At 38.3% G+C, this 25,227-nt stretch overlaps 1 long non-coding RNA gene across 1 annotated transcript in view; it reads right to left on the reverse strand.

Moving 5' to 3' along the window:
* Window positions 1-23,027, reverse strand: part of LOC135232223 (uncharacterized) — an 80,958-nt gene extending 57,931 nt beyond the window's left edge. The window contains exon 1 of the long non-coding RNA XR_010322651.1: window positions 21,542-23,027. This is a non-coding gene — a long non-coding RNA (uncharacterized LOC135232223). The remainder of the gene's footprint in view (window positions 1-21,541) is intronic.
* Window positions 23,028-25,227: the final 2,200 nt, after the last annotated feature.

The raw sequence follows: 25,227 nt of genomic DNA on the forward strand, positions 1-25,227 counted from the left end.
ACCAGTCCTGCGTGGTTGCCACCAGTCTCCGAGACCTATGCCCAGCCCTGACCTCAGCGAACCCTGGCAGTCCAGCTAGCCACCTCCAGGCACTCCGCAGGCTCCCTTTGCGTCCTTTCTCACTGCCTGCCTCTTCCCCCCTCCCCCTCCACCCCACAAGTGCTTTAAACTCTTCCATCACCACCACCCCCCCCTTCACCTCTGCCTCCTCTCCCAGACGCCTTTCTTGCTCTTCCTCCTGTCATGGTTGCAGCCAGGGCGGCTAGGCGGCCGCCACTGTGGTAGGAGCTGCGGTGTTGGCTGGGTGTGACATGCAGGGTGCCCTGGCCAAGCGGAGCAGCAGCGTCGCAGGGCACCCGCTTTGGTGGCCCCAGCAGTGTCTGTGCAGCCCCTGCCTGAGGCAAGCACAGTGGGACAGGCAGCGCGGATGGCACTGGGACCCCCTCCACCTGCGCCCCAGGGTCAGGGCTGATGCGGACCCCAGAGCTAGTGAGTGAGATACAGGACCTGCAGTACTTAGGAAATACATCAGCTATGCCAGTTCTGCCGCTGGGATTTCTGAACTCTATTATAACTTTATGGGACCATGAACATATATGTGGTCAGATGTTGCACAAACGGACATTATGCAGCACTTTCCCGTACATAGTATTGCTACTTCATGAAGAAGCTTTCTGCATTTCGAGGGTGAAGCAGAAAATGTTGGGAAGAAAACTTGTTCAGATAATTATGAATTCGTGTCCAGGGCATTATACTTTTTGTTTAGCCAAACAACAAATAGATGTGAAAAGATTTCACAAGATGTTCTTGGAGAAACTAAGAATAAATAAAGAACATGATTCAGAAAATTAGAGAATAGTTCAATGGGACCATTACATCCCATTCATCATCAGGCCAAGCTGTCCTGAGGAAGAATACTCTAAGCTTAGTCTTATTATTTTTTTTTTTGGAGGAGGGGTAGTCTTATTTTAAGACCAGGGTTGGAAACAAGAAGGCTATGAAATTTTAAATGTCTGCAACAGTGGTGGATTATCCAATAAGCAAGGTAAGCACTGTGCTTACCTTGCTTACCAGATCATCTGTAGTGAACAACTTCACATGGGTTTCACCACATCATTGAAACCCATGTGACATTGTTCACTACAGATTAGTAAGTAAGCACAAGCAAGCCGGTGCTTACCTTGCCTACATGGGTCATATGCCCTGTCAGGGACTGTAAATTAAAAAAGGGGCTTTGATTCTGTAGGAAAGTGCTAAGGGGTTGGGAGAGAGACAGGTGCCAGCCATGCCTGGAAGCAAACTCTTCGATGTGGTGAAAAAATGTGATATTGTTCACTACAGATGATCTCGTAAGCAAGGTAAGCACCACGCTTACTTTGCCTACTGGATAATTTGCCCCTGGTCTGCAATACCCAAATATACAGCTGTCTTCTTCTTCTACAAGAGCACTGAGTAGAGTCTTTATTCTGTATCAAACATGTGAGTGGGCTAGTAAGTTTTTAGACAAACTAGTTCTTAATTTTCCAAGCTAGTCAGAAGTCATTCTCCAACACAAGCAATTATAAAACTGTGCATAAGGTCTGATCAGAGTAAGCAGAGTGTGAGAGTAAACACATAATATTTTTGCTTAAGTTCCCCTTCTCCAGACCCCTTAAGGCTTTCCGCCCTTCCGTAAACCAACCTGTATTCAGGTCTATGTTAATACCATTATTTAGGCTGTAGCTCCTTTCACATTTAGTCATATTTTAAGTATATTTCTAGGCCCTATTCTTCCAACTTTGAACAATAAAATATCCATAGATTTTCTAACTGTATCAATTAGATGAAGGTTTTAGTAAGTTAACTCTTAGAATTTAACTTTATTTTTCCTAGTTCTGAGATCATCTCATTGTAGCCTTTAGTACACTGCCTCTTAATTCTCAGTGGATTACATTAATTGTATCTGTATATGCAAAATGTGATAAGGTTTGTGAAGTCTACAATTGGACAAAAATAGTGGTCCTTAGGCAACTCAAATAACCATAATCCGTAGTCAATCAACTCCATTCCTGCTGAAGGGGATGATTTTTGCAAAACTTGACATTACCCAAGCTAAGCAGCTTGTTCAGCAACCGGAAAGTGTAGATACCCAATCATCATTAATTAAGGAGTCTTCCAAAATTCATTCTTTCAGCATGGAGTTTCTAACCCTTGGAATTTTTTAATAGATCATGAAACACTTTTCTGGGACTCTAGATAAGGTAACAAGCTTCTTTAACATATCACCCATAAGAACTGTAAAAGATAAATTCTTTTTAAAAGCCCTACATCATCTCCCTTGGGGGCATTCTTGATCCTCTCTTTCTCTCACAGTTCACATTCCATCTCTCAGGAAATCCTGGTAGCCCTGCCTTCAAAATATATCCAGAATCTGACCATTTCTCACCACTCCAGTACTACCACTGGTATAGGCTACCAGGAATTACTACGCCCTGAATTACTACAATTGCCTCCAAACTGTCCTGTTGCTTCTTCACTATAGTCTATTCCCAACACAGAAGCCAGAGAGATGGTTTTCAAACATTAGACTGCTCTTGTCTGCTCAAGGCCTTCCAATGGCTTCCTATTTAACTCATAGTAAAAGCCAAAGTCCTTACAGTGGCCCACAAGGCCTTATTATGATCTGTAATACCCCGTTATCTCTCTAACTGCTTTTCCTGGCTCCCATCACCTAAACCACACTGGCCTCCTTGCTGTTCCTCAAGTGCACCAACTGCTTGGCCACTTAGGACCTTCACCCTATGCCCTCCACCTTCAATTATCCTTTACCTCCTTAAAAGTCTATGTTTAATATCAGCTCTTGGATGGCATCCTTTTTAAAATTGCAAATTTACTCTTTCCCTGCCATTATTAATCTCCATTCTCCCTTATCCAAAAATACCTTCTCTTTCCCATAGCATTTATCATCTTCTAATAAACTGTATAATTAGCTTACCTAGGAAACCCTGATAGCTTAGTTGTTAAGAGCTACAGCTGCTAACCAAAAGGTCAGCAATTCCAATCTACCGGCTGCTCCTTGGAAACCCTATGGGACAGTTCCACTCTGTCGTACTATGAGTTGGAAGTGACTCGACAGCAACGGGCTTGGTTTTGGTTTATCATGCTTATTATTTGTTGTTTGTCTGTCATCTCTAACACATAAGCACCTTGAGAGCAGCTATCTTTGTTTTGTGCAAAGATATATCCCGAGCACCTAGGTCAGTGCCTGGCACATAGGAAATGTTCAATAGATATTTATTGAATGAAAGGATAAATTAATTGCTAATAGCAAAATGTTGCTATTATCAACTGAACCAGCTAGGAATTTAAGGTTATTTGCATGTCACAGAAACATGAGTACTGCAGCTTCTACAGGAGTTCATTTTTTTTTTTTTTTTAAGTAGGGAGCTTCAGTTAGCACAATACTTCTCATGTCTTACCACTCCATTACCCTTAGCATGGAGTTCCTTCCTCACATCCTCAAGGCAGCTTCACTTTCAGGCACTGTGGTGGCTGAGTTTGTGCCTTTCCTGAAAGCCCTGTCTAATGACTTCTGATTACATCTCATTTTATCTGTATGCTGAACAAATAATCAGAGAAGCTAGACTATAGGAAGAAGAATGGGACATCAGGACTGGAGGAAGACTCGTTAACAATCTGCACTATGCAGATGACACAACCTTGCTTGCTGAAAGTGAAGAAGATTTGAAGCACTTACTGATGAAGATCACACATCACAGCCTTCAGTACGGATTACACCTCAAAATAAAGAAAACAAAGATCCTCACAACTGGACCAATAAGCAACATCATGATAAACAGAGAAAAGATTGAAGTTGTCAAGGATTTCATTTTACTCAAATCCACAGTATTTCAACCATAGTTATAAATCCTAAACATTTCAAAGAGTTTGACCACAATAATGTTATAAGTAGCCACAATTCTACTTCTCTTTCATCCAACATTGTCATTTCCTAATAACATACATATCTAGTTTAGCCATTTTTGCTTGAGGTGGAAATAAATTTTTACAAGATACTTTACCCTTTGGCACCAAAGTTTGCAGAGATTCAAATAAATAATATGTAATTCCATATCCTTATTAACCATTTCCAATTAGGACAATCCACAGCACCTTCTTGTGACAAAATATTTTTAATAGCCTAAATTTTGTTTTTAATTTCTGCTATTAATGTTTGTGTGTGCACACATGTGCACATGCACACTTGAGCGTGTATCTAAGGATAACAGAAAACTATTAGAAAGAATTTTAAAAATTCATAAGTCCATGTGTCACACAATTATTGTTAAAAATCAACAGCTTTCCAATATTCAAGCAGAAAATAGAAAATGTAATGGAAAAAATGATACCATTTACAAGAGCTGTATAAGATGAAATAATTAGTTTAAAACTTACAGGAAACTATATGACGAAAGTTTTAAAACTATACTGAGAAATATATAAGCAGATTTAAGGAAATTATAATGCACACTATGCACTTACTTGCACAGGGGGAGAATATTGTAAAGATGTTATTTCTCTCTAAACCAATCTATAAATTGAATGCAATCCCAATTAAAATGCCTACAGGATTTTTTCTTAACTAGTCATAATTATACTATTACCTGGAGAATAAACTTGAAAATTTAGTCATGAAAATTCTAAAAGCAAAGAGTGAAAGGAGTTAACCTTCTTAAGATACCATATAGCTTCAAAAATTAAACAGTTTGATATGTGAAAAGAAGTAGATAGATGAGTGAAACAGAACAGTCAAGATATAGAACAAAATACATACAAAGATTTCCTTTATGCTAAAGTTGTATTTCAAGCCAATGTGAAAAATCTATAGCACAAAAATTAAAATTATAAACAAAGTCAAACAGCACAATAGGAAAAAATAAAACACGTAAAAAAAAGGATTAATTTCCTTATACAAAGAATTCATAAAAATCAGTAAGAAAAAGATGAATAAAGCAAAGGGGGAAATGGCAAAGACTTGAGTATCTTAATAGGAAAGAAATACAAATTACTAATTATAAGAAAAAATTTCAACATCAAATTCATAACTTAAGAAATGAGAATCTAAAAATGTTTCACAAATAAGATTGGCAAAATGAACAAGTCTAATGATACCCAGTGCTGGTGAAGATGTGAGAAAAGGGCACTCTCACACCATTTGTGGCTATGTAAATTGAATCAAGCTTCTTGGAGGATATTTGGCAATATCTACTGAAATTTTGGTGTAGTGGTTAAGTGCTACGGCTGCTAACCAAAGGGTCAGCAGTTTAAATCCACCAGGCGCTCCTTGGAGGCTCTATGGGGCAGGTCTGCTCTGTCCTATAGGGTCGCTAGGAGTCGGAATCGACTCGACGGCACTGGGTTTGGTGTTTTTTTTTTTTTTAATTGAAATTTTAAAGCCACGTACTCCTTGGTCCAGGAAACCTTCTACTTGGAATTTACCCAGTGAAATGTTGACAGAAGTTCAACAAGATATATGTGCTTTATGTGCAGTCCGTTTGGGAGATTGGCTTTAAATATTATGCTACAACCATGTAATGGAATACTACACAGTCATCAAAAAGAATAAAAGATATATATGTTGTTGTTGTTAGGTGCCGTCGAGTCCGACTCATAGCGACTCTACGCACAACAGAACGAAACACTGCCCAGTCCTGTGCCATCCTTATAATCATTGTTATGCTTGAGTTTATTGTTGCGGCCACTGTGTCAATCCACCTTGTTGACGGTCTTCCTCTTTTCCGCTGACCCTGTTTCACTGATCTATCTACTTCTTTTCACCTATCAAACTGTTTAATTATTGAAGCTATATGGTGTCTTAAGATCTAATAAGGTTAACTCCTTTCACTCTTTGCTTTTAGAATTTTCATATATATATACACTAATAAGACGAGATGTAATTCTAAAATATATTCTTCAACATTTTCAGTTGTGGAATATGTATAAAATATGACCATTTTGTGAGGAAAAAATAGAGAGGTAGAAATCTGATCTTATTTTTTTCTGGAAGAAAGCAAAATAATGGTACTTATGGTTACTTAGGGAAGAAAGACTACGGTTATGAGTGAGAGAAAGTGTTTGGACGGAGACAGAAGAGAGGCTTTCACCTTTCAGTTTTGTAAAAATGGTGTGGTGGGGACATCTGACCTCCTTTTCACAAGAGGGAAGGAGAATCAAGATCAACAACCCAAGGTTGATGTCTATGAGGCAGAGGTCAGACATGCCTCCTTCCTTTCCCTTTTCTACCAATTCTGATACCAACCACTTTCCATGGCATGCTCTACTTCTCTTCTGGCTTCGATAATTCATTGCAATGGCCACACACAACTCACAGACAATACTGACGATTATGAAGTTTTTTAGGGAAGTAACGGGTTACAATTCAAGTTCAGGAACACTTAGGAACGTTCTTCAAACAGGATAGCCTCTTCTCAGTGGTGCCCTTGGCCTCTTGGCCCCTTGGCCCAGCCTCTGCCCTGCTCCAGCAAGTGTTACAAAGCTCTTTTAGCTCTGCTGATAAGTGCCCAGAGGTATCCTACTCTGGCAGGAAGCCTCCTGCCTGAAGGTGCTCAGGTCTCTCACTCCATGGGTCAACACGCACCCTGTAACCATCGTGCACCATGGACCAGGAAGCCCATCGTGATATCTCCTGCCAGTCTCCTGGTTCGGCTGCTTCTGCTGCTGCCGTTTCCCTGCCACTGCTTCTCGCCATCTCTCTCTGTCTCTAGTGTCACAGCTCTTTTTCTCTCTCTGTCTCCTGGGTCTAGGAGGTCTTAGCACAGGGATCCCAGGTCTAGTGGACCCACTCCACTCCTACCTCTTCTTTCTTGGTGGTAGTAGTTTTTCTGCTACTCTGGGATTGACCACTCCTTTAAGCCTAGCAGGGCAGCAAAACTGACCAATTCCCTCATTAGGGTTCCATACACTTTATTTGCATGGTCCCACCCCCACAAGGGTGCCATGCACCTTATTTATATTATTAGCAAGCTATCCACTCCCCTTGGTGGGCCACAAGGCCCTCATTTGGATAGTACTCACTCAGTTATTTGGTGGGAGTTGCGAAGACTATGGCTATCGTTGTTGTTAGGGGCCATCAAGTCGGTTCTGACCCAAAGCAACCCTATGCACAACAGAATGAAACACAGCCTGGTCCTGCACCATCCTCACAATTGTTGCTATGCTTGAACCCATTGTTGCAGCCACTGTGTCAATCCATCTCATTGAGGGTCTTTTTCTGTTTCTCTCTCTATCAAGCATGATGTCCTTCTCCAGGGACTGATCCTTCCTTATAACATGTCCAAAGTATGTGAAACATAGTCTCGTGTCCTTGCTTCTTAGGAGCATTCTGGCTGTACTTCTTCCAAGACAGATTTGTTCATTCTTTGGGCAGTCCATGGTATATTCAATATTCTTCACCAGCACCACAATTCAAAGGCATCAATTCTTCTTCGGTCTTCCTTAGTCATTGTCCAGCTTTCACATGCATATGAGGCCACCGAAAACACTATGGCTTGGGTTAGGTGCACCTTAGTCTTCAGGGTGGCATCCTTGCTTTTCAAAACTTTAAAGAGGTCCTTTGCAGCAGATTTGCCCAATGCAGTGCATCTTTTGATTTCTGACTGCTGCTTCCATGGGTATTGATTATCGATCCAAGTAAAATGAAATCCTTGACAACCTCAACCTCCTCTCCATTTATCATGATGTTGCTTACTGGTCCAGTTGTGAGGATTTTTGTTTTCTTTATGTTGAGGTGTAATCCATACTGAAAGTTGTGGTCTTTAATGTTCATTAGTACATGCTTCAAGTTCTCTTCACTTTCAACAAGCAAGGTTGTATCATCTGCATAACGCAGGTTGTTAATAAGTCTTCCTCCACTTCTGATGCCTCATTCCTCTTCATATAGTCCAGCTTCTTGGATTATTTGCGCAGCATACAGATTGAATAGGTATGGTGAAAGGATACAACCCTGACACACACCTTTCCTGACTTTAAACCACACACTATTCACTTATTTCGTTCAAACAACTTCTTCTTGATCCAAGTACAGATTCCATATGAGCACAATTAAGTGTTCTGGAGTTCCCATTCTCTGCCATGTTATCCATAATTTGTATGATCCAAACAGTCGAATGCCTTAGCATTGTCAATAAAACACAGGTAAACATCTTTCTGGTATTCTCTGCTTCCAGTCAGGATCCATCTGACATCAGCAATGATATCACCAGTTCCATGTCCTCTTCTAAATCTGGCTTAAATTTCTGGCAGCTCCCTGTCGATCTACTGCTGCAGCTGCTTTTGAATGATCTTCAGCAAAATTTTGCTTGCATATGATATTAATGAAACTGTTAGGTAATTTCCACATTTGGTTGGATCACCTTTCTTGGGAATAGGCATAAATATGGATCTCTTCCAGGCAGTTGGCCAGGTAGCTGTTTTCTAAATTTCTTGGCATAGACAAGTGAGCACTTGCAGTGCTGTATTCGTTTGTTGAAATATCTCAATTGGTATTCCGTCCGTCAGCTCCTGGAGCCTTGTTTTTCACCAGTGCCTTCAGTGCAGCTTGGCCTTCTTCCTTTAGCACCCTTGGTTCCTGATTATATATTACCTCCTGAAATGTTTGACCGTCAACCAATTCTTTTTGGTACAGTGACTCTTCCATCTTCTTCTGATGCTTCCCGTGTCATTTAATATTTTTCCTGTAGAATCCTTCAGAATTGCAGCTCAAGGCTTGAATTTTTTCTTCAGTTCTTTCAGCTTGAGAAAAAATGCTGAGTGTGTTTATCCCTTTTGGTTTTCTATCTCCAGGTCTTTGCACATGCCATCATGATAACTTTGTCTTCTGGAGCTGCCCTTTGAAATCTTCTGTTCAGCTCTTTTACTTCATCATTTTTTCCTTTTGCTTTAGCTACTTGATGTTCGAGAGCAAGTCTGAGTCTCTTCTGACATCCATTTAGGTCTTTTCTTTCTCTCCTGTCTTTTTAATGACCTCTTGCTTTCTTCATGTATGATGTCCTTAATGTCATTCCACAACTTGTCTGGTCTTCGGTCATTAGTGTTCAATGCATCAAATCTATTCTTGAGATGGTCTCTAAATTCAGATGAGATATACTCAAGGTCACACTTTGGCTCTTGTGGACTTGTTTTAAGTTTTTTCAGTTTCAACTTGAACTTGGATGGTCTGATCCACAGTCAGCCCCTGGCCTTGTTCCGATGGATGATACTGAGCTTTTTCACTGTCTCTTTCCACAAATGTAGTTGATTAGATTCCTGTGTATTCCATCTGGTGAGGTCAATGCATATAGTCGCCATTTATGCTGGTGAAAAAAGGTATTTGCAGTGAAGAAGTCATTGCTCTTGTAAAATTCTATCATGTGATCTCAGGCATCATTTCTATCACCAAGGCCATATTTTCCAACTATGGATCCTTCTTTGTTTCCAACTTTCCCGTTCCAATCCCCTGTAATTATCAATGCACCCTGATTGCATATTCAATTTCAGGCTGCAGAAGTTGGTAAAAATCTTCAGTTTCTTCATCTTTGGCCTTAGTGGTTGGTGCATAAATTTGAACAATAGTCATATGAACTGACAGCATTGTACTTCAGGATAGAAGACTATGGCTAGAAGGACCATGTTAAATTATTCACTGCACCTCAGGCCACCCCCTGGCTCTTCTAGCCATTGGCCTTTTCATACTTGAAGGAATAGTTTCACCATCCCAATCATTTTACCAATCCAAAACAGTCATTAACAATTTGTCCTTCAGTAGGGAAAAAAGTCCTCAGGGTAAGGTTACTCAGATACCTGCCATTCAGGTCTGCTGCAGATATTCATCTGATCTGGTCAGGTTCTCCAAAATTCACCTCAGCTTCCCCCTCTCTGACCTCTGATAAAATTTAACTGAGAGAAGATTATTCCCTTGCTCTAAGTCTTTCTCGCGGTATCAGCACAGCAAATCCTTTAATGGGATTCAGGTTCAGCCACTGTACTCCAGTCCAGCAGTGCCTCCCCTTAGTTCACCTTTTCACAGTTACTGCTTCTACAATTACAGTTTTTACAATCACAGTTAACCGGGTTAACAGCCAACACTCACAACGGAATCATATAATCCTATCAACATCTTCCCCCACCTTTCTTACCCAGACCCATCAGGAAGAGAGGACACTATTCAGTGGGGATCCTCCCTTGTCCCTCTCATTTTGAGTGAAAACATGTAAACCAGCCACTTTATCTCCCCCCATTTTAGATAGCCAATGTTTAAATTGCCGGTCCCTATCAAAACAGCACTCTGAGGAGACAAGCATGTTCCTTGATCTGAAGAACCTTCTGTTCTGGTGGGAAATTTGAGCATCTGCATCTATAAGCAAAGTCCAGTCTAGAGCAAGCCATCAAATTGTAGCAATTCAGTATCAAACAACTTTCCCTTCATTCGGTCAGGTTGTCGTCAGCTCAACCCTAGTCACTATGAGCTAGGTCAATGTGTACCATGTGTAGGCTCAGAAGTCCACACAACTCCCTGTACTTCAGACTAAAAAACCAGCTTTTTTTCTCTCTCTTATCCCTAGCCTCACGGGCTAGGTCAATGGGTGCCAATGGAACATGTCCAAACTCAGCCCCTCTCTTCATTTCCATACTTCCCCCACTTCCACTCATTGAGAGGACCCAGGTTGTCAGCCAACATACCAGACTGTCTACTTGCTGGCACCCTTTAACTTCCAGTCCTAGAGGGTGGTTCTTCTAATTAAAAAAAAAAAAAAAAAAAAAAAACCTCAATGCACCCAAAGGTAAACTGTTTGCTTGCAATTCAAAAAGCAAAACAGTCTTTTTTTTTTTTTTCCTTCAAGGTCCTTCCTTCAAATGCAAATCTCCTGCTCTCCCAGCAGCTCTAGGTGAGTCTTCAAGTCTTGTCTTTTCAAATGCAAATTTTCTGACTGAAAAGATTCTGGGTAGGGCTCAGGTTTTTTATCTAATCCCCCAATACTCTATACACGGGGCCATTGCATTCACAGGAGGAGTCTGTGTTTCTTTAGAGCAAATCCTAGTTCCCCTTTTAGCATACCCAATCAAGTGTTGGTGAAGGTGGAGTTTCATGCTCTCTGTTATATATAATACCCAATATTTATTTCTATCATACATTTAGGCCTGCTTTACAACACTAGGTAGGAGAATCAATTTTTTTTTTATCCATAGTACATTAAAATAAATTTATAGCCCTTTTTAAAAACATTCCAGTTTCATCTTCCCCACCCCTTGACTATCTTTGCATTAATATGCATATGGCCTTGGGCCTCTGCCTGGGTGGAACAAGAAGACCCTGGTCCCTTATCAATCATTTTGTTTAACCTGCCTGGGGCAAATGGCCCTAAGCCACTCCAGATGCAGCCCCTCAGTTGCAGCATAACATCTCTTACTTTCCTTTCAGCCATTACAAGTAACAACAAGCAAAGTAACCATCTAAGAATCAAAAGTTTCATTTCCCACACCCCTTTATTCTTTCTCTTACACGGTCTCATGCTTCCATGAGTATGGAGCCATTAGAACAAATCCTACTTCTGATGCCAACTGTTAAAATGGCATGATGGGGATGACTAACCTCCTCTAACTGTGCAAGGGGGAAAGGGAATACTCAGGATTGTGAGGTTTATTAAGGAAGTAATAGGTTTCAGTTCAGGTTCAGGAATGGTCAGGATACAGTTCTTCAATCATGAGAGCTTATTCTCAGCCGGGCTTCTTGGCCCAGCCTCTACCCTGCTTGTGCAGTGTTACAAAGCTCTTTTAACTTCACAGATAAGTGCCTGGAGGCACCCCACTCTGCCAGGGAACCTCCTGCCTGAAGGCATTCAGCTCTCTCACTCCATGGGTCTGCACGCCCACTGTAACCACCTCACTCCATGAACCAGGAAGCCCGCTGTGCCATCTCCTGCTGGTCTGGTTTGGCTGCCTTTGCTGCCACCATTTCTCTGCTGCTGCTTCTCACCATTTTTCGCTGTCTCCACTGTCACAGATGTTTCTCTCTGTCTCCTAGATGTAGGAGGGCTCAGCACAGGGATCCTGGGTCCAATGGACACACTCCACTCCTAGCTCTTCTTCCTTGGTGGTAGTGAGTCCCCCTCTGCTCTGAAATTGACTGTCCTTTTAAGGCTAGAAGGATGGCAAAACTGACCAATTCCCTCATTATAGTTCCATACACTTTATTTGCATGGTCCCACCCCCACAAGGGTGCTATGCACCTTATTTACATTATTTGCAAGCTATCCGATCCCCCTGGTGGGCCACAAGCATCTCCTTTACATACTCCTTATGCTGTCATTTGGTGAGAGTTACAAAGACTACGACTAGAAGGGCCATATTAAATAATTCACTGAGTGCAAGTTTGTATCTTTCCATATTGCATGATTTTTCTAATTATATTCAAATATGTAGGCATATATATATATTTAAGATATCAAAAGTATTATCTGGGTGATGGAATTTTAGGCCATTATTTTCATCATTGTATTTATCTATATTAAAAATTATTAATACAAATTATTATTTCAATATTTTAAAGAAATTGTGTTATTGTTATGTATGCTTTCAAATCACATCTGATTCTGTAATACTCTTAAAACACATATGTTTCAGTCACTATTATGCATGCTTCTATAATGCTTTTACACTGTTATGATGTTTTCGTAATATTTTTAAACACCTATGTACAAGTCACTCATAATGTGAAGCTCTATACTTAGAATTTTTTAACTTAGAAACAGAAACATGTATTTCTATAATATCCTGTAACTATTAACTTTTTTAGTTTTTTTTATTAACTATTGGTTGTTAGAAAGTTGTTCTAACCTTGAAAATAAGATAATAGAAGTATGTGAAGTAGGTCATAAACAACTTTCTGTAATTTGGCTGTACACCTGCACTCTGTGATAATAGAATGTAACATTAATCAAATATCTGTAAATTAGCAAAGCATGTCACTAAACAATTCCCATAATTTTTAACTCATTAACTTGGCCTTGAAACATGTAGTAAACAAGAATATAAATATGTCATATAACAATTCCCTAATTGGCAATAAAACATAATATAAATTAACAAAACATGAATATGTCATACAATAATTCCTTAACAGGCAATGAAACATAACAATTGTAGTTGAACGTGACAGTACGCATGTATATAAACTCATGGATTTCTACTCATTTTCGAAGAAGACAGAAATAAAATGTCTCTCTGACTATCTGAAGACTGAGAAGCCTGCTGAGATACCGCTCACCAAAACTGACATTGGACCCTAGCTACAGGGGACCTCCTCTGAGTTTGAGGGTTGATCATAATTTCTCCCTGAGACCACTGGCTAAAGGTAAAAGCCTGAAGCCTAAAGATTGGGACCTCCTCTGAATTTGAGGGTTGATCATAATTTCTCCCTGAGACCACTCGCTAAAGGTAAAAGCCTGAAGCCTAAAGATTTGGACTAACGTTTAAACTAACATTGTAGTTGTTAATTCTGATCATTCAGTGCTAAATGAGTATCTTGAGGTCTTACTTGCATGCCTTGCCATGACTGCCTTGCAATAAACTAATCAAGTTTATACATGACAAATCTGAGCATTTCTTCATATATTACTAAGATAAAATCCTCCAGGATAGTTACTTTGTCTGTAATTTACTTTAAAATATTCCAATACTGACAGTGTGATAAGTAAGTCTTCAGTTTAATCTCATATTCTGTTATACTAACAACAGCTAGCAGCAACTAACAACAACAAGAGCCAGGTAATTATCATCTGAACTATCCTAATAAAAATACCAAAAACAAACCCATTGCCATCAAGTCAACTCTGACTCAAAGTGACCCTATAAGACAGAGTAGAACTGCCCAATAGGGTTTCCAAGAAGCACCTGGTGGATTCCAACTGCCGACCTTTTGCTTAGCAGCCAAACTCTTAACCACTACACCACCAGGGTTTCTACGTATTCTAACAAGGAACACATACTTCATGGGTGGTTAGTTAGCTTTGAATAGCTAAAACCAAAACTTTACAGTCCGGAGGCTGCTACACTAGCCTTTCAAGTACCTTTATCTCCAATCAACACTAGAGGCTTATTTGATATTAGAAGCATTTTTCTCAGGTGAAATTAATGGTATTTATGATGTATGCATTGGCTAAAAACATTGTACAGGTTTTCTACCTTTGAATGAATAGGCTATAAGTATCTAGGTAACAAATCTTTCTTAGAAGAAATACATATTCCTTAGAAGCAAGGACGGTGAGACTTCTACTCATTCCTGACGCATCACCAACAAAGACCAATTGCTGGAAAAGGATATTATGTTTTGTAAAATAGAGGGTCAGCAAAAACAAAGGAAATCTCAATAAAATGGATTGACACAATAGCCATGACACAATAGCCACAACACTGGGCTCAAACATACCAAAGATAATGAAGATGGCACAGGACTAGGCAACATTTCATTCTGTTATACATAATGAGTTAGAGCCAACTGGACAGCAACTAACAACAGTATCTAGGAAATCCAATATCCTTATCCTAGACCCTTTAGAGTAATAATGCCCTAGTTTAGGATTATAGGTCCCTAGGTGGCACAGACCCTCAATAAGATGGATTTGACAAAGTGGCTGCAATGATGATCTCAAGCACAACAATGATTATGAGGATGGTGCAGGACCCGGCAGTGTTTCGTTCTGTCATACAGAGTTGCTATGAGTCGGAATGAACCAATGGCATCTAACAACTACAACAGGTGGCACAAACAGTTTGCTCTTGACTCCTAACCTAAAGTTTGGTGGTTCACATAAACCCAGCAGTACTGTGGAAGCAAAGGTCTGATGATTTGATTGCATTATGATGGAAGCCAAGAAAACCCTATGGAGCAGTTCTACTTTGTAACACATGGGGTAGCCATGAATCAGAATTGACTCCACGACAACTAAAAACAGCAGTTTAGGATTATAAACAAATTATTTGGTTCCATAACAAGGGATTTTTGTCACCTGACTCTAACTAAAAGGTTAGTTGTGTTTGACAACGTAGGAGCTCTGGTGGTACAGTGGTTAAGCGCTCAGCTGCTAATCAAAAGGTCGGCAGTGTGAAACCACCAGCCGTTCTGTGAGAGAAAGATGTGGCAGTCATTTTCTGTAAAGGTCACAGCCTTGGAAACCCCACGGGGCAGTTCTACTGACCTATAGGGTTGTTATGAGTTGGAATCGACTCGACAGCAATAGGTTTGGTTTTGGGGGTTTATTTGAAAATATAGTCTCATTTGTCTCTATTAAAGCTAACATGCAAGGTCTGTCAAGTGCCTAAAATGATGCAGTTTACAGAGTAACTTGTATGACTGTTCATTCCAATAAACACTACTAAGAAATATTTGAATGTGTGGAAAATTCTGAGACTTGCTTTCATTGTAACTTACCACCACATAGTGAAGTTATGAGGGAGGAGACCTATAAAAAAAAAAAAGCCTCACATAATTGAATTAATGGATGTCGCCATTGTCTACCAAAAACCTAATTATTGTGAATGACCAAATTGTTTTTGTCAGATTGCAACAAATTTATAATACGGGTAGTGGAGGTAGGAATAGCAAGCAGATAGCTTGGAAACAATATGATATCATCACTCCCAATTAGCATACCTAGTCACCAGGAATATAGACACAGGACTCAAAATATAAGACTTAATCATGGCATTGACATGGGCCTTTACATTTCTTTATTAATGCTTGTCTATCATCCTCTTAATTGTGTCATCCAAGATCAGGATCACATTCCCAATTCTCTACCCCAATGAGCCTTTTACCAGGAGTCTTATCAACTTTTCTCTGGAGATACGCAAAATAGTCTGCTGGTGTCTCAATTTGCAATACCCAAGGGCTTGTTTAGGGTTTTTGATCACTCTGCTAAAAGCCTTTACATAATCTGCTGACTGCATAAAATCCTGAATTAGCGGTCAAAATAGACTCCTTCATAATGTAAGATTTCTCTGTTTTCATTTCAGTTGCCTACATTTAGCATTGCCAGGCTACCAGCATTACCTGATAGAATAGTCCCACATCTGGACAGTTAATTTTCTAGTCAACTTTACTTTTTTGACATGTGTCACTTTTTAATTCTCTGTACAAAATTTAAATTACCCCATCCCTGTTTTTATCATTGGTAAATCAACTCTTGAAATTTCTTCCCATTTAGATGTTTAAAAAATATTTATTCTGAAAATGGAATATAGTTCTCAAGAATGGTTCTTATAAATTTGAATACCCTGACTTTGTAAGTGTAAAACTTCTGTGTACTTAATGGATTGTTTCAGTCTTGGTATCACTGTGGCATTGCAAATTTCAGTTATACTCCGAAGTTTCTCAGTCTCATATGATCCTTCCCTATGTTCCTTAACAAATTTCTCACTCAAAGGGTTAATCTCATATTCTTTCATCCTCAAACAAGATGCCATCTTCTAATTTTGAATTAACTCCTCAGTTGGGAAAAATTACTTGAGGCTATTGAAAATTCTTTTCATCTGGAAATAGTTCACTTTGTCTTGCCATGATTTGTACACTATGCCCTCAAATCACCTGTTGTCTGTGAAAACAGAGACATAAAAGTTACTATAAACTCTAAAGATCTCAGAGATCATCTGGTTTAATACCCTTATTTTATAGGTAAACTATGTTTCCCAGAGAGGTTTAGCAAGTTGCTCAGTTATCCAGCAAGTCAGTGACAAATTTAAAACCAGAACACAAATCTGACACCCATAGGCCATTTCTCCATGGATACCAGATCACTTCCTTGTTTGGTTACTTGACTAAGGTTTTCTTACTGAAGGTCTGGAAAAGCCAACATTTCAACAGTAGAGAGTATGATGAACTTGAAATAAAATCTACGTGGAAATTTCAAACTCCATTGCTTAGATCTAGATACATACCCAAAGGAATAGCAACATTAGTTCTTTGTCACTTTTTAACAACAACAACAATCCTTTCTCTTTTATGTTCTTTCTCCTTTATATTCCCAAATTTTAGAAGCTGGGGACGATCTTACTCCTCTTTGATCTCTTTGAGGTCATCATATAAAATTAGAAGCCCCTAAGATCTTGTTCTGATTGAGCTATTCCCGAAGCATCCTTTTCATGTTTCATTCTTTGTGTAATAATTTTCTTCTAACCTCAAAACTGTCAGCTTCCTTCCCTGTCCTTTCTTGAATTCCCAGAGGAGTAGCAGATAGGCCCATATATCTGTGAGAATATAAAGTCCTTTCTTCCAAACTGAAGCCAAGATGTTTGTTCAATCATATACATTTAATGTTTCTGATAACTGGCAAAGAACCTGAATGGTTTTGCAGCCAAATAAGTAACTGACTCCATAGCCTCAGAAATATGGTAGTAATATATGATATGTTACCCAGAAAAAGCGAAGGTCTTATATCTACTAAATTGTGTATAAAATCTAAAGTCTGCTAGAGCCATTCAGCGTGAAGTTTAAAAGAGAAAAAGAAAATTATATTAGTCAGGTAAGATATACAATATCTTGGAAATGCTTAGATAATATTGAATATTGCTGATTAAATTTTTAAAGATTTAGCTTTGCATTTTCTTGTTTCCTTTGACCATATGTTTTTGCATTGAACTTCTTAGTATCCTACTTTAAAAAACTCAAGATAATTTTGCTTTCCAATCTACATTGTCAATGCAATCCATTTTTTATTAGGTGTATTTTTAGTTTTTTTAAGTACCAGAAATAAACATTTAACATTTATACCAGAAAACTCTATCTGTATTTCTACATTGATGGGACATGATACATTGAAAAAATAACTATCAAAGAAGAGTTTTTATACCCAAATTCAGATATCAAGGAATGAGAGCCACTGGCAATTTTGAAATGCGGTTGTGTTTTTTACTTCTTTGAGGCGTTATCTCTGTGATCAGCTTCTCTGAACCTTACTTCCTTCGTGTATGAAATAGGGATGTTAAAACGCACAACCTAAGATCTAATTATAGGAAATTTAAGCAGCCACTTCAGTGTCTATATCATGACCTAATACAGTACTATTATCAGGTAATAATACTTCCCAGTAATTTGTTATCTAGCAAATGTACCTCCTCTTCCATGTCACATGCCTAAGCTCAGGTTTAGAATAAACATTCTAATTATAGAATTTTCCCACTATGGTGGGAGGTCTATAGAAAAGTGAAGCCATGCTCTCTTTCATTATAAAATCCCAACACATGTGATATGATACACATAGTGATAAGCCTAACCCCCTTACTACGGAGTAGTCAACATCTGAAAGATGAAATAAGGTCAATGTTCTCTGAACTTGCATTCATCTACTACATTTAAATGCCCTTTATTCCCTTTAGATTTTTAACGATTTCCTTTGTGTGTCTAAAGCAGGATAAAAACTGACATTGAATCAACATTATGCTATACCATATAACGGAATACGGAGTAAGTAAAACAGAATACATTGCTGTTATAAAAATTTATAAAATCAATTACAGTGTTCGGTTATAAATTCTTGTGATAAAATGTTCTTTTTACTTAGCAACACAAGCAGCCTAGTCATAGGCACTGAACTAGAAGCTAAAAATGTCCCCCGTTGACAAGAGTAAACACAGGGAATGATGCTGAAAGATTCCTTCGTCTACTTGCCTAATGTTTGGATTTCAGTGACACTTACCTCTGAAAATAATCTTGAGTGCTGCATGTGACATTATCTGAAGCCAAAGTAAGTTTTATGCCACATTTTGAAATACAATGACTGAGATGTTGCAGTTCACTGTCAGGTTTTCCATTTTTCCACAGAATTTCAGAATATTTCAATAAATCTAAAGAATCAGGTCCTTCCTTCAGATTTGATTCTAAAGCAATCTATTTTCTTACTTGTGAATATAAATGATTTAAAAATAAAGCAAAGGTAAAGAGAAAATTTAAGGAAAAAACAATCTTATCTGGTCAAGGAGCTCTAAATAGCTACTGGTTATAAATCCTAGTAATTAGTATCACAAATTAATAATCTATAATCAAGAAGAGGTAAAATTTGGTATCTATTGGAAGTACTCCAAAATATTGCTTTCCCTACTTCAATCAAGTTAGCAATATATTGGTATAAGATGTTTACTAGTTGTAACAATCACAGGAGGTTTATTCTTAATTAGCGAGGACATCTCAGCATTCTCATATTTTTAAGATTTCATCCTCTACTCTCAGGGGGGAAAAATGCAAGAGCATTATAACAGAATTCAGTCAGCAAATTTATGTTGAAATGAGAATTTGGCTACTTTCTTCATTAAACAATCTCAGGCCCCCCTATTGGAAATCTTCCTTCCACAATCCTTGATGTCCTAAAGAGGGATTACAAGAAGAGAGCATGTATAGGGAAATTTCTCTTTGTGATAATGGTAACAGTCCTCAAGTAGCAGAGTAGCCACTATCAGATTAAATCTCTTGCAGGTATCAATTCCAAACTCTGGGGAACAAAAATACAAACACACACACTCAACTATTTGAAGGCACTATAGAGTGATCAAAACTGGGCAAGAAGTGGAGGGGAATTTCACCCTTAAAATAAAGAAACTGTACTCAATTAGATTCACATTTATACAACTTTTCCCCTGAAGGGATAGAGCAATTACAACACAAGTAGAAAGCCACAGTCTTATTGTCCTGAGTTATCAGAGGACAGAACTTGGGGCTCTCAAAGTAACTGGAAATTTAGGGGTAGAAATCAGAAAAGAGAAGACTATAGAGGAACAAGTCTCCTGATCTTGATGTAAACCACCCTCAAGCCCTAGGGTGCCTCTAAAACTGCACATGTACAGGGCAGGCTCCAAGGAGCCTAGGGAAAAACAACTAGAGGATTAAAAAGGCTGAGCAAGGAATTCGGATGTTAATTTCCTCTGGGAAAACAGAGTTTGTAATTTGAGTCCATTCAAAGTTTCCACTGACCTTAGAACAATGATGATTTATGATTAAAAGACTATTTTCCAGGAATAAATTATTTATCCTAAAACTAAAGGCAAAACCAAACCGTAAGACTGAGAGAAAAACCCTTCATAACAAAAAAATAAATATCAAGCCTCCACAAGCTCAAAGTGATCAGCCAATAACTTAGCTGCATGCTAGCACAAAAATCAATACATTTATATAAAAAAAAAAAAATCCAGTCTTTAGAATGCATCATCCACAATATCCAGTGTGCAATCAAAAGTACTAGACATGCCAATAAACAAGAAAGTATAACTCCTAGTTAAAAGAAAAAGGAGTGGAGTCAATAGAAACAGATTTCAAGTTGACATAAATTTTAAAGTTAGCAGGCAAGGACATTAAAGAAATTATTATAAAGATCTTCATGACGTAAAGAAAAAGATGATCAAGATGATGGAATAGATGGACAAATCTCAGCAGAGACATAAAACTACATAAAAGGACCAAACTGAAATTTTAGAACTGAAAGTGCAAAGAACATTACTGTGGGTCAAATTGTGTCCCTCCAAATTGTGTATGTCAGTTTGGCTGGGCCATCCCAGTATTGTGTGATTATCCACCATTTTGTCATCTAATGTGATTTCCCTATGTGTTGTAAATCCTATCTCTATGATACTGATAAGGCAGGACTCAATCTACAAGATTTAGATTTTGTCTTAAATCAATCTCTTTTGAGATGTAAAAGAGAGAATTGAGCAGAGAGACAAGGGGAACTCATACCACGAAGAAAGCAGTGCCAGGAGCATCCTTTAGACCCAAGGTCCCTGTGCCTGAGAAGCTCTTAGTCCAAGGGAAGACTGATGATAAGGACCTTCCTCCAGAGCCAATAGAGAGAGAAAGCCTTACCCTGGTGCTGACGCACTGAATTTGGACTTCTAGCCTGCTAGACTGTGAGAGGATAAACTTCTGTTTGTTGAAGCCATCTACTTGTGGTATTTCTGTTATAGCAGCACTAGATAACTAAGATAAACATAGAAAAAAGTGTTCAGTTTTATTATTCATCAGAGCAATGCAAATTAAAAACACAATGAAATGACAGTCAAAATTTACTTGACGACAATGGGTTTAGAATAGCTAGAATTAAAAAGGTGACAATACCAAATGTTGACAAGGATAGAGCTACTGGAATTTTCATACATTGCCAATAAAGAGTGTAAAATGATACAGGCACTTTGGAAAAAATGTTTTTGGCAGTTTCTTATAAAGTAAAGCATACATCTATCCTATGATCTAGCATTTCCATTCCCAAGTATTTATTCAAGAAAAATGAAAACCTATGTCCACACAAATATTAATAACAGAAACAACCCAAGTATCCACTGACAGGTAACTCAATGAAATAATTATGATATATTTATACAAAAGAATACTACTCAGCAAGAGAAAAAAAATTATGTAACAACTTGCATGAATATAAAAGAAATTATGTTGTTTGAAAGAAGTCAGACACAAAAGAGTACAAACCATATAAATCCTTTTATAAGAAGCTCAACAACAGGCAAAACTTACCTATGGTGATACAACTAGAATAGCAGTTGCATATGGGGAGTGTCCATTGACTGAAAGGCTCACAAGATAACTTCCTGGGGTGATGGAAATCTATGTTATGTTCGAATTGGTGCTTAGATGGCTGCATTCACCCACTGAAACTCATCAAGCTGTATGTACGTTTTACCTTAATTAAAAAAAAAAATGGTGTCAGAAAGTATCTATAGACTACTATATTCATACACAAAATTTAAATTCCTCAACATCATTAGAGAATATGGTCCTATTGCATATAATTATTCTCTGTGAAAATCATCACTGTATACAGTTCTCTGTGCAATCAAACATAAATACTAAATATAGAAAGCAATGAGAATACAAAACATATAAAGGAACAAGAAACTTTCCAATCTTACAACACAGTGTTTGCTTGGGAAAGGGAAACTACAAAGATACTTTCTGTTCCTTGTTAAAAGTCTTTGTGCCCTCAGGATTCAAATTTACATTCTAAATAGAAGATAATTCAAATTGGCCCATTTTTCTGAAATGGTTTCTGTGTCTAGCTAAGCAGAATAAAGCATATAACATAGCATTTTATATTGCGTAACCATTTTACCCTAAAATCTTGTAAACTAAAAGCAAATAGTGACACATCGAAAAGCTACCTTGTGTACACTCTGATAGAAAAAACTACAGCAGAGGTGCATCGTTTAAAAAATAAACAAGAAAGTAAGCAGTGTGTCTTTCTAAAGCAACGGCTCTCAGTCCCTGCTGTGTGTTGCAATCACCTAGGCAGATTTTTAAATACTCTACGCCAGTGCTCGCGTCTCAGCAATTAAAGCAGAATCTTTGAGGTGATATTTTTACTAAATTACTGGCTGTTTTTCTTTATAAGCCTCATAAGGACAGGTTTTTGTTTTTTTTTTTTTTCCCTGTTTTCTTCATTGTTATATCCCCAGAGTTCAAAAGATTGATTCTCATTTAGAACAGTGCCTAGCACAGAGTAGGTTTTCAGTGAATATTTGATGAATGAATGAATAAGGTACATACTAGTTATTACAAGCCAAAGAACTATTTTGGCCTTGTACGTGATGGCAGAATTCCTCTAGACGAGGCAGAACACATCAGTGCCAAGCAGTAATTTCGCACAAATGTTTGATGATTTGTACTCAGTTTAGCTGAAAATTGCCAAGCTTTTACTGAGCATTTCTTGTGGGTCAAGCACTGTCCTCAGAGTGAGGTATAGAAATGTCTTTAAGACATGGTCTTGTATATGAAAAGTTCCTAGTCTATTAGGGATTAGAGGTACCCAAAAAGTCTAGCATATAAACATTTACCAGTTTACTTTTTGCTCAACACTTTTTTACTAAGTACTTACTGTGTGCCCTGGACTATGCCAGGATATATCATGTCAAACAAAACAAATGTGGTAACTGTCCTCAAGGAGCTCACTGTCTAGTGAATAAAAACAATAATATCCAAGTAATCAAATAATTAAAATTTGTCAGAAATGTTATGAAGGAAATAAATATAATGTTATGATGGGGAATGATGGTCAGGTAGAGAGTACTATGTTATACTGGATAGTCAGGAAATACCTGACATTTGAGTCGAGACTTTAAAAATGAGAAGAAGCCAGGAATGCAAAGTGCTAAGGAAAGAAGGCTGCAGGCAGAGGAAATAATTTGTTCAAAGTACTTGAGGTCAGAAAGAACTTGGCATGTTCAAGGATCTGAAAGGACCCAATGACTGGAGCATAGGTAGAGAGTAGAACAAGTTGAAATTGGAATAATAGGTGGAGTTGTATAATTAAGAGTCCGGTAGGCCATGGTAAAGGGTTTGGATTTTATTCTAATTGCAATATGAATCTATGAAATGGTTTTAAGCAAGGAAATGGCATGACACAATTTGTATATTTAAAAGGTTCTTCCCTTTTCCAGATGTAGAATGGATTGTTGTTGTTAGGTGCCATCGAGTCAGTTCTGAATCATGGTGACCTTATGTACAATAGAAGGAAACACTGCCAGATCCTGCGTCAACCTCACAATCATTGCTGTGTTAGAACACATTGTTGCAGCCACTGTGTCAACCCACCTCATTGAGGGTCTTCCTCTTTTTTGCTGACTCTCTACTTTACCAAGAATGGATTATACCCATTGCTATTGAGTCAATTCCAACTCATAATGACCGTATGGGACAGAGCAGAACTGCCCATAGGGTTTCCAAGGAGTAGCTGGTTGATTTGAACTGACAACCTTTTGGATAGCAGCCAAGCTTTTAACTACTGCACTGCCAGGATGAAAGAAAAAGCTTGAAAGAGCACAATGCTCAAGACAGACGTTCTTTACTAGTTAAGCTGAACTATTGTTTGGTTTTGAGTAAATTTCAGGGGATATTTTTGGTTTAAGGTTTAAAGGTTATCTCAGGGCAATAGTATCAGGAGTTCATCCAGCCTCCATGAGTCTAGAAATTAAGGATTCAATGAGAATTTGAAATTCTGTTCTTTATTTTCCCCATTTCATGAGAATCCTTCTATAGAATCTTTGATCAAAACGTTTAGTAACAGTAACATGGCACCATCCAGTTCTTCTGGTCTTATGCAAAGGAGGCATTTGTTCACAGAGGCCATTAGCCACACATTCTATATCCTCCTCCTATTCTTGATTCTTCTTCTTCCTCTCTTGCTGCAGGCAAATAGAGATCAATTGTTGTACCTCGAATGGCTGCTTGAAAACTTGTAAAACCCCAGGCACTGTCTATATGGGATCGAATTGACAACACCAACTCAAAAGATTAGATAGAAACCTTAGAGGGCAGCTAATTTATGTTAATGGAGGAGGAACAACTCAGAAAAGGAGGGTGAGAATGGCTGCACAAGTGAAAGAATGTAATCAATGTCACTGAACTGTACATATAAAAATTATTGAATTGGTGTATGTTCTGCTGTCTATATTCTCAACAACAAACAAAAATAAAATAAATTATTAAAAAATAAAGTAAAGCCTTGGAGACTAGTTAGGAAACATTTGCAGAAGTCCTGGTGAGAGATGAGAGAGGCAGTAAATTAGAGTGGTTACAATGGAGATGGAGAAAAGTGGGCAGCTCTGAATATATTTGGAAACGGAATTGATAAGACTTGGTGAGGGACTGGATACGGGTTAGGGGGATCAACAATGACCCCAGGCTTCTGGCTTCAAGAATGGTGCAACTATATACATATATAGGAACAAATGGGTCGACTCCAACATTTAAAATTTGGATAGAGAAGAAACCATGGAGTACGAGAATAAGTAGCTAAAGAAGAAGAAGAAAACTCCTAGAAAAGGAGAATATTTCAAGAAGGAAGAAGTAAATATATTCAATCGTACAAACTGGCTAAAATGAGGGCAGAAAATATCCACTGGGTATGGAATAGAGGTTATTGGTAATCTTGACAAGCGTGATTTTAGTAGAGAGATTGAAGTAAAAGTCAGATTGGAGTGGGCTAAGGAGTGAATGGGATATAAGGCAGCTGAGGAAGCAGGAGTAGACAATATTTTCAAGAAGTTTATCTTTTAAGGAAAGCAGAAAAATGGAATGAGAGTGAGTAGAAATTGTTGGATGAAGAGGAGATGCTGTTGTTGTTAGGTGCTGTTGAGTTTGCTCTGACTCCTAGTGAACTTATATATAACACAAAGAAACATTGACCAGTCCTGTGCCATCCTTAT

The sequence above is a fragment of the Loxodonta africana genome, chromosome 8, assembly GCF_030014295.1.
Source record: "Loxodonta africana isolate mLoxAfr1 chromosome 8, mLoxAfr1.hap2, whole genome shotgun sequence".
Classification (NCBI taxonomy): domain Eukaryota; kingdom Metazoa; phylum Chordata; class Mammalia; order Proboscidea; family Elephantidae; genus Loxodonta; species Loxodonta africana.